The sequence below is a fragment of the Botryllus schlosseri genome, chromosome 2, assembly GCF_051294905.1.
Source record: "Botryllus schlosseri isolate E-star chromosome 2, Bs_hap1, whole genome shotgun sequence".
NCBI lineage: Eukaryota > Metazoa > Chordata > Ascidiacea > Stolidobranchia > Styelidae > Botryllus > Botryllus schlosseri.
The window spans coordinates 32,238,370-32,248,842 of record NC_137237.1 but is presented as its reverse complement, the minus strand read 5'-3'; the positions used below and the strand labels follow the sequence as shown (position 1 = coordinate 32,248,842).

Here is a 10,473-nt window from a genome sequence, read left to right as displayed (position 1 = left end):
TTACAATAGGCAATCATGGGACGATACTAATGAATCGTAATCGATTGCATTTTGAGATGTCGGAGTTTTTGGGCGTTGCAATTCCGACTCCTGTTGCTTCGGAGCTGTCCGACTTGAAGCCAGGATATATCAACACAGATCATGCTGAGGTCAGTATGCGACGACGCGATTGGCATTACCATAAGAGACTGAAATTTGTGAAACATTCTCTATTCTGCTTTGTCTCAGCATTCGAAGCCGATAATAAGGATATAGCTTTGATATGTCTGGTGCCAGAATATTAGCAAGCACGGAAGAGTCATGTTCCGTAAATTTGATCTATCCCAGCAAACACCCGATCTCCCACGGACTTACGGGTACGTCCACAATTGTGCCCAGTCGTCCCACGTCCCACTTTTAGTGACTGAGGACTTGCTCAGTAGGTCACAAATTGACGTCCAATTATGTAACTCCAAGAGACCCCCAGAGGAAGTAACTTTAAGAGTGCTCCCATGCCAGTCACCAATGACCATTCCAGTGGATGTCAAAATAGTGTGATGCCTGGATGCCACCAACACAGGAGTTGATTTGGATGTCATTACTGGGAAATCGTTTCTATGAACTCAAATGTGCATTATTCTGCAGTCAATGCTGAATAAGTTGTGTTGAATACAGTCATGATACAAGTGAAATCTAGTGGAGTGATGCCGTGGATGTTGATATGGTGTGACTTTCTCATCGCGTGGAACTTCACAAGCCCGGCTGTCGATCATTGCGGTCGCACAGTGCTAAAGAGGCTCGATATAATGTGCGATACAGAGACACAGTGGCTTATTTTATTGTGACATTACTGGGTCGAAAATGCCCACATCAGGGGCAAATACTCGTAATGCATGTGAAATATTCCGATATCAGAACTTGATAATCGTCATGATGGGATTGTGATGACTATTCCAATCACGGAACAACGCAGTAAGCAATCCTCTCGGCTATTTCGATAATGGAGTCGAACACGCCTGTTGCTTCAGATTCATCCAACCATAAAACCAGAAGCCTGCCTTCTTCTATTTGGCGAGCATCGCGCATGCGCCGCGCGTGTAATTCAATTTGATCACCGTATGTAGCAATGGCGGAGGGACGAATTATCACAGTAATGGTTTAGTTCATAATTGGAAACGTTAACAGCGTGGACTGTGAGATGTCTCTATCACGAGTACCGGAAGGGCAGGGAGCTTGGTATTTGAGTGCTATATTTAATAAACAGCAATAGTCTCGATCATCATGAACTGCTGATGCGATATAATGAATTCGATTATATGATTATAGTGACACGGCTGTAATATCACCTATACTGACGGAATTGATCGACCCGCTGCTAATTGGTAACTCATGCAAGCCGATAATTCTTGTAGTAGGCTACATTTGATACTATATGATAATGTATTGATCATAGAAGTCTGATTTATTGTGCTCTGTTCCATGTCTCACAAGCAATAACTTGCCATTTCATGTGCATCCTGTGAAAAGTTTTACAAGGATTTCCTAGGACTGCAGGACCCAATCAGCAAACCAGATGCCGCATAAGTAATGTACCGGTATTTTATAACATATCGGTATATACTGAATTTTGAAATGTTATGTATAGGCTTACAGAAATGTGGAATGTTCCTTTATGGAATGTGAGATTGCTGAATTTGTGGATGCATGAAGATTGTAGCATCACATTAACATCCATTTTCGTATTTTTGTTTCCACAACAGTATATAACCATAACCATCTATAATAGCGTTAATAAAATAATTGAGGCTTTCAGTGAACATGTAAGAATTTTTGGCAATATTGGTTTATATTTAGGGTATTTTAGGAACAACATTATAATAGTTTGTTAGCCCATCTTTAACCTCGCTCTAATCAAAGGATACTCAAACACTAAACCAATTATAAACTCTATAAACTTAACATGTTCATGGCCTGGTGCAGACGGGTTGTTGGCAATGTTACCGCAATGTTGGCACGACCTCCGTGCATACTTTTATTGCTTGATTATAACTTTCGATATTAGTATATATACACGGAAACATTGCCTACATTGCAGCAGTATCAAAAAAGTAGGCTATGGATGGGCCCTAAGGAAGGCTGATTGCTCACATTGGTCATCTTGCCGTCGATAAGAAAACACAACCTTATTATCAATGGATTCTTACTATATATGGATGGGACATATCTGTGTTTGTGTATACAAAGTTACTTCATTTCTACCAGGAGACTAGATATTGAACAGGCAATGTTATGTAGTTCTAAACTTCAGAGGAAGGCGCCGCAGTGGTGCATTGTTCATGGATCAAGATGTTAAATTATGTAAGTTGAAGTTACGAACTATATATGATGATTTATGATATTTCATTAATTAGCAATTTATTACCCTGAAAAAAGTGCCATCGATGATGCGGAAATATACAATTGACGGTGGTTCGCAATCGGGCTGCTAAAACGTGCTGGGTGGAACTATAATTTTATTATAAACTGCATTGTTATAGTGGCACAGAGCGTGTAATTTCAGTAGGCTGTCTTGAAAATAGTCACATACTTGGCTCGAATCATAAGAATTGATACTCGTTCGAGATTTGAGTAACCATACCAATGTGCTCAGCCCTACTGATTAGTCATTGTAGTGAGTAGAATGTGCGAATGGTCCAGCTTGAACTTCATTGTCTTTTTTTTTACAGGATATTCTAGATTCCTGGCTTGGCTTCTTGACAAATGGCTTCACTACAAACATTATAATATCTTTGATTATTTAGATCGGCAATGTCTTCAATTGATAGTGTTCAACAACGTCAAGAACACTGTACAAAGTATGTCTTGATGACTGGAACCAAAAACGTTCGGAAGAACTACTGCCACATGGAACAAGCGTTGCTGTAAAATCGGTGCTGCGTCATCCTCAGGAAAAAGTCAAAAGGTATAAAACATTGAATACACTTCATGGAAACCAGAGGCTGTGAAAGTAATCATCTTTTGAACTGAAGTAGATGTAATGTTATGGATTTATACACACCTAGAGGTAACAACTTTAAAGTTGCGTTAGATCTACTCGAAATGGAAGTAGATAATGCACTTCTGGAAAGTATACAAATAATAAGTTTGAAAAAGTAGATTTGGTCGAGGTGTTGCGTAGGCATTCTTAGCGTTTAATCATAGTTGGTGGTCAAAGTACATATTGTTTGCACCGGAGTTTAAATAGTTGCAACGCCTTGAATTTCTACTGTACAATTAGCCATTTACCAGGCTTGTAAAATTCACTTCAAAATGAAGTAAAAAGTTCTAAAAGAAGATTTTGTGCTCTATTCTATCCCAGGGGTTCTTGAACAGGGCCCGTAGACCCTTTTGTGGTACGATATGCATCGTGGAATTAGACCTATATGCTGTGGTTCTCGTGCTATGCGCAATTTTATGTGAATTGACTATCTGATTTTAATATAGGTACCATCAGATATTGTGTTGAAAATAAATTTTGGGCTGCTAGAAATCTTATGAGTAGCATGAAGTGTGCGATTGCTAAGGCTAAGAAACAATGCTATTACTATGGCTAAAGTTGTTGATATGTTCCAATAATAATCGAAGTCAACATCTAATTCTGAATTAATTTGACTTTGGTAATGACAGTAGCAACAGCCTACTTATCACGACTATATCAAAACCCGGATTAGGCTACACCGCTCAAATGCTCTGATACCAGATCAAATTTCAGTAGATTTTAAAATACAACTGTGACACGTCAAAGGTCCACCAACTGAAATAGTATAACCCAGAGTTTGATGATGTCATGATGCATCCTATTGCATCATCTCTATAACTCATTATTTTAACAAATTATGCCCAGCACAAAAATAATTTTATTGAAATATTCAAAACTGTGATTTTTTTCGTGTCAAACGTGAATAATACAATAGTAAATTATATTCTCGAGATGTTTGTGGAATGCCTGTCTGCAAGCTCCCGTCAAATAAGGCCTACTTGGAAATTATACATTGAATATCCCTATTTTGCTGCGTCGTCAAAAATCCGGAAATTGACCTGCGACCACATTTGAAATTGAAGCCTCTGCTCTATATGATGTGACAACATTATGAACAAGGAAAAGTTGAAATATCTATCTCGTATGCGAATTCGAAGAAAATGAATACTGGCTCTACATCATATCGAAGAATGTTTTTTAGATTTAAGATAATTCCTATTTTATTGTACTTTGAGACAATACATTTGTCATTCACACGATCGTGCGTAGCTACGTCCTACATGTGCCGTGTTCTGCGATATGACGAATCTATGTTTTTAGGCCTCGCAGTGGTACATAGAATCGGAATTCTAATTCTTGTTGAATACAATTTATGTACCCTAAAAGATCATCTGTTTCGACTTATCGTTGCTCTATTCAGATTCGTGGCAAGCCCTAGTTGTAGTAGGTGATAAGTTCCAAATAAAGGTGGTCAAAGTATTCACTGTTAGTACCGTACTAAATAGTATAAATAGCGATTTACAAGACATCAAACTACTTCCAAGTGTCGACATGGTCAAAATATGGAGACTTGAGGAATGTCGTAGTTGTATGCTTTTAAACAGAGATAAGGAAAGCAATCATGTTCAGCACTCAATTAGAAATATTTGTAGCGTCAGTAGTCTAGTACAAGTAAGAGTAACGCAATGTATTTCTACTCGGGTTCAAGCACTCAAGCAGCGATATACATGGCTTATCAAAACTATTTTAGGTAAAGTAGAAGTTCTGGAAAGTACTGAAGTATGTACTTGAGGTGTTTCCACAATATAATTTGACTGACGGGTTTCAAACTCTGTATCACAACGTCAGAAGCTCCCGTACTCGAGTAGACATTGTAGTATCGTCATAAATTATCACTCAGCACAAGTAGAAGTAGCGGATCACAATTAATGCATGAGGGAATAGAAATTAGAGCAGCTCTGACGCAAATTTCATGTGCTATGTCAGCAGAGTGGCTCTACAAATGATTTGCTGATATTGTTGTATATGTTTCAGGCAAAACAAAGACCAAGAAGAAAACTGCTGTTGCAACCAAGTTTATTGCGAATACGCACTCGCGCTCTTAACATGATGCGGTGCAAATAATGCATCGTTTTATAATATGCAATGTAAATTTTACTTATAATTGCTCCATGCTTTTCCCTGTTTTAGTTGTATTAGCAGTTGTACTTTTTCAAAGTCATGTGACACGTTTATTTCTAATTTCATGATGCACTTCAGTTGAAATGTTTGTAATGGTAATATAAAATTGACTTAGAACTTGCTGTTACATGCAAATTCCCACTGACACATTTATTCGTAGTGACTTCCTGATCGATTTTTCACGTAAGCCTGAACTTTGTTTACCAGTAATAGTTTATTAGTTAATGTTGTACTTGTATTTTGCAATTGTCGTTTTACAGTAACCCAATATAAACAGTTCGTTAGTTTATATGATGTTGAATTCCATGTAATTGCACCAGGTTAGGAGGGGAGTCCTGATATGGTAATCCTGAGGAATAGAACAGGTGGTAAATGACATATCCATAGGGAGTCACGTCGCGTCCACAGTAGGTCTGACGCATCCATAGGGAGTCATGTCACGTTCACAGCAGATCCAATGAGTCCATATGGAGTCGCTTCACGTCCATAGTAGACCAACTCAGGAAGTGTTTAGGACGCTTCTAGTAGTCGACAAATCCACTCCAGGGAAGTAACACTGGGCGTCCTGCGTCTTTTCCGCAGGAAGTCAACTGGACATCGGGTGTTTGCTGGGATATTACCGGTCTACACGATTTTTGCGCCAGAACTTATTTGGGTCAAGTTTACCTAATTAGGGGCGCTGAATATGAATTTGACGCTAATTTTGCTCTATCACATCGTGTCTTTGAGATATTATATATGCTGAATATTTCTACTTTTTCGAGGTCATCAATTAGATTTAGGCTACCTGCAGAATCCCAGTAACTGAATTTATTTTCAAAGATTCTACTCATGGGTGATGTCATCATAGTCATTTTACGTTAGCTACTACGATGTATCTTGCGATTTCGTATGTAGCAACCTCCAACTAAATGTTCAATGTATGCGACCACTCTCCCATCGACCAAATATACTTAGATATTTACTGACTTTCTTAGACCTTTCATTTCGTCTTCCACTTGAAACAGTTTTCAGATGTCTTGGAAATTATCACTTCTACTTGTAATTGAGTAGAAGTAGGAGGCGTTATTCGTGCTACTTGAGTAGCAACGCCGATCTCTTTGACCAACTCTAGTTCATAGTAAAATATTACGGCAAATCAGAAACCACCAAAAATAAAAGCTGTTTGAATTCAGAACTGGCATTTAATCCTGAAAAACACTAAGAAGAAGCCTCGAAACCATATAAAAACATCATCAGAAATTAACTAATGCTCATCTCTGGCTCTCTTCCATCATAAAACACATGATATTTGGTGTAGGCCATAAAATGTCATATGTCGTGTAGGATCGACTATTATAGAACTGATGAATTTATAACGTAGGGAACTAAATTAGGTATGGAGCTACTAATCACAATATTTAAATGAATTTTGGCATAGGCCTATGAAGATGATAACTGCTACCGACTAAAAATAGTTGCATCCACGTATAGATTTATTGGTCGAAAAGAGGTCCTGATCGAAAGAAGAGATACATAACGTATAGGGAACTAAATTCATATGGAGCTACTAATCACAATATTTATATGAATACTGGTATAGGCCCATAAAGATGATAACTTCTACGGACTAAAAATAGTTGCATCCACGTATAGATTTATTGGTCAAAAAGAGGTCCTAATCGAAAGAAGATAGAAAACCACCGGATTCAGGTTCACCGAAAACTCAGTTTTTCTGTTCTACAGCGAACCAGGTTTCATTATAATAGATTATTTTAATAACAATTTTTGATTTGTTGCAATTCTACGCTCACCGTAATGTCAGTAGGGAAAGCCGAAATTTGTTTAAATAATGAAAATGAGAATCACTGGGTTCAAGTTTATCGAAAACTTACTCATTCTGTACTACAACAACCCAGTCTTGGGATGACTCGAGTCATGACTTGACCCGAGTCAGACTCGAGTCACTTTCTTCGTATGACTTGACTTGATTCGAGTCACTTTGCTAAAATGACTTGACTTGACTTGACTCGACGTATCAGAAATGTAGATTGACTCGTGACTCGGAGCAAAATTCACGAGTCAATTTCAAGTCATCAAGTAATCGGTGACGATAAAAATCACTGTATCTTGCATATGTTCGGATTGTTCGCGTAACGCTGGTGTAACCCTTGAAAGCGATCAATCATTCAATGATCGAGTTTCACTGAGCCGCGATTGTTCTCTCATAAATAAATTGACCGCAAACGAAGTGATCGAAGCTTACAGCTTACGTTGTCCATGTCTATTTCTGTTCTCTGTTCTTTTACCAAACTTCTTGTTTTATTTGAATTGAATTCGAATATAATTTATATTGTCCTCAACGCATGCTCGAATTGTATCATATCTATTTGTAAATGGGTAATGTATTGCATCTTATTTATTCGTTTGTCTATTCTCTATTTTGGCTGGTAACAATAAACTGAGTCTATGCAATTACTTACGTAGTTTAATAGTTTTACGTATATGTGAGCGATGCAGCGCCTTCTTGCGTGCGTATGTAACTCTATATTGGTTCATCGGTTCGGAATCAATGACCACTCAATTTGTATTTCAGACAGCTAGCAAATTGCAATGACGTAATCATGGCTCATACTTCGAAATGGCAACTTGACTTAAAATGTGACTTGACTCGTGACTTGACTTGACTTGACTCGACTTGACTCGAGTCACCTCCAAAAATCGAGTGACTTGACTTGACTCGAGTCACCTTTGAAAACCGATTGACTTGACTTGACTCGAGTCAAAATGTGCAATGACTCGAAATGACTCGTGACTCGATAGTAGTGACTTGATCCCAACACTGCAACAACCCAGGTTTAATGGTAGACAATTTTAATAGCAATATTTGATCTGCTGCTGTTGTATGCTAACCGTGATTTCACCAATGAAAACCAAAATTTGAATAATTTAGGAATACGGGAAAAATTCTTACGGAAAAAAATTGACGCGATAGAGAATTTCAGAGCACACAATCGGATTCAGCAACCGTAAATTAGCCAAAATAAGAGGCGGGCAACACACGGCCCGCGACGGGATTTTGTGCGACCCGCCGACAGTGTTCGGTCTTACGAGATGATGAGGCCCGCGTCGTCGTCTACAGGCATTTTCGCGCAAACATCTTCAGGCATGAACATTAGCAAGATAAGACGACCTTTCAATACAACTGATGTTTAACGCATTGACGTAGCCAGAGGCGAAAGGGACCATGCCATTCCCAAATTTTTCGAGAATTTTCGTAATATTTATAAATAGTGGAATATTTTCGGACAGATGGATTCAAACTAAAACAATTTCTCGCGCTTGGCGCGGCTTAGTGTCTCTACGTGCGTGTCTTGATTATGAGAATACAGTATCATAGATACACTATAGAAAAGCTCAAGGCCGTTGGGTTGCAGGAGTTTCCAACAAAGTAATTATTAAGAATGAGCCCGCCCGAAGTGAATAATCTACGATTAGCTCATGAATGTATGTTCTTATGCCATGATCAATGTTCAAAATTATAATTATACGTGCTGTAATTTTTCGAAGAAACCACTTGCTCATACACTCAGCAATATCATTGATCAAATTCATTCATTTATTCAAAAAGCTGTCGCGCTTCACGCGACTAGAAGCCATATATACTCTGATTTTTAATCACATTCATATCACCGATTTGGGCTCGTCCTTGAATCGGTCAGTCAACTGCAGGAATGTGTGCGTCTCTGAATTGTATGTACAAAGGGTAGTACAGGGTAGGATGGGCGGATCTGTGGCGCGTTCCCACGGAGGGGGTTACCCTAAACTCATAAAAAAAAAATTCAGGAATCTGGCCCTACTCATGTTCATGTTCCCCTATCCGGTCCGCCGGATGGAGAAGTTGCCCGCCCTGGCCTAAATCAATCATTCAAATTTTTGGCGCAATTTTTTCTTCGAAAGTTGTAGACCAGTGTAATCGACTGCATCCTCCTGAATTTTGGTGTTCTAGTTTGATTGATGTCCATCGGTATCCTTTCCAATTATTTTGCTGTGTATTCCTCGCACAGCACTATTTCTTGATTTCGTCTCTGACAATATTAATATATAAAATCCGACAGTCATACCATGTCAAATATTCGTAATCGATGCTTTCTATCCTTATCCTCCTGACCGTACAATTGCACCACAATCGGCGGGAGGTATATTTATTCTGCTCCTCGATCTGCGTAAGCGATGTCATATAGGAAGTCAAGAACAACAAGCTGGCAAGACTGAAAATCAGCAATGCATGAATTATAAGAATGAATATCGTCATTGTAAAAATGACCAATGCAGTCAAAACAGAATCAATACTAAATCAGAAACGACATCCTGTAGTGGTTCGGCTTTATGTTGATGAGGAAAATATCTATTGAAATTCAAAAGGGATGTGTCGGCTAGGACCTGCATGTGAACTCGAATTAAGACGGTATCTGATCGTCCTGAAATGTCCTTCATATATCTAAATATAGCATACAGAATAAATATCACAAGCACTCATCTAATAATCATACAGCAGTGGTTCTTAACCAGGATCTCATGGACCCCAGGGGTTCGCTGAGCCAACCTTATGGGTTCCATGGATACCAAGCTCAAGACACACACTCTACTCACACATATGATTTGTGATGAAAAAGCCATCTTGGCTATCATCGGCTACAAGCAATTAATCGTGATCAGTGGTCGAATTGTGACTTGTGACTGCTGTGGTGATCCGTTGTGTGCGGTGGCGTTGACAGGGGAGGTCGCGGTTGGAAATAAAAACCCTGTCCGTCTGAAATACCAGATATATCTCAAATATCTAGTACAGCAGTTTTCAGTTTTCTCTGCTGCCTTCTTCGCTGCCGCCGATATGCCCATTTCTCTGAAATATGCACGTTTTTCTCTTACTAATCATAGTTTAATGCAGGCCTGTAGGGATATGAAATCGCGCAAAGCGCGACGAAAATTTCCAAGTTGAATAAATCTCCTCCAACAAACAACCAACGAAATAACTTTATGCCCCTTCGAGGCCCCCCAACTGAGGGCTTGGGGTGCGACAATTACGGCCTTGGAAGACCGTATAACTATAGTGTATTTTCGCCTGTTCCACTCACGTCGTGAAACCAAATGATCCAATTCCTACACCATCCACCCTGTGATTGCACTCCTAGTTCCACCATGGTGGGGAATAATATAACCAATCTGAGCCCGCTTCAAACAATTCTTTGGTTAATGGGATACTACAGAGACGTGGAGAAAGATTTTTTCAATATGCCAGCTGTAGCCTACAGTGT

General features: G+C 39.0%; 1 long non-coding RNA gene across 2 annotated transcripts; it reads left to right on the top strand.

Moving 5' to 3' along the window:
- Positions 1-315: 315 nt before the first annotated feature.
- Positions 316-5,468, top strand: LOC145458361 (uncharacterized). Of its 2 annotated transcripts, XR_013921118.1 has the most exons (4): positions 316-951; positions 1,008-2,337; positions 2,781-2,941; positions 5,033-5,468. It is a non-coding gene; the product is annotated as an uncharacterized LOC145458361 (long non-coding RNA). The 2 variants fall into 2 exon arrangements; XR_013921117.1 differs by having other exon boundaries at positions 328-2,337.
- The last annotated feature ends 5,005 nt before the right edge of the window (positions 5,469-10,473 follow it).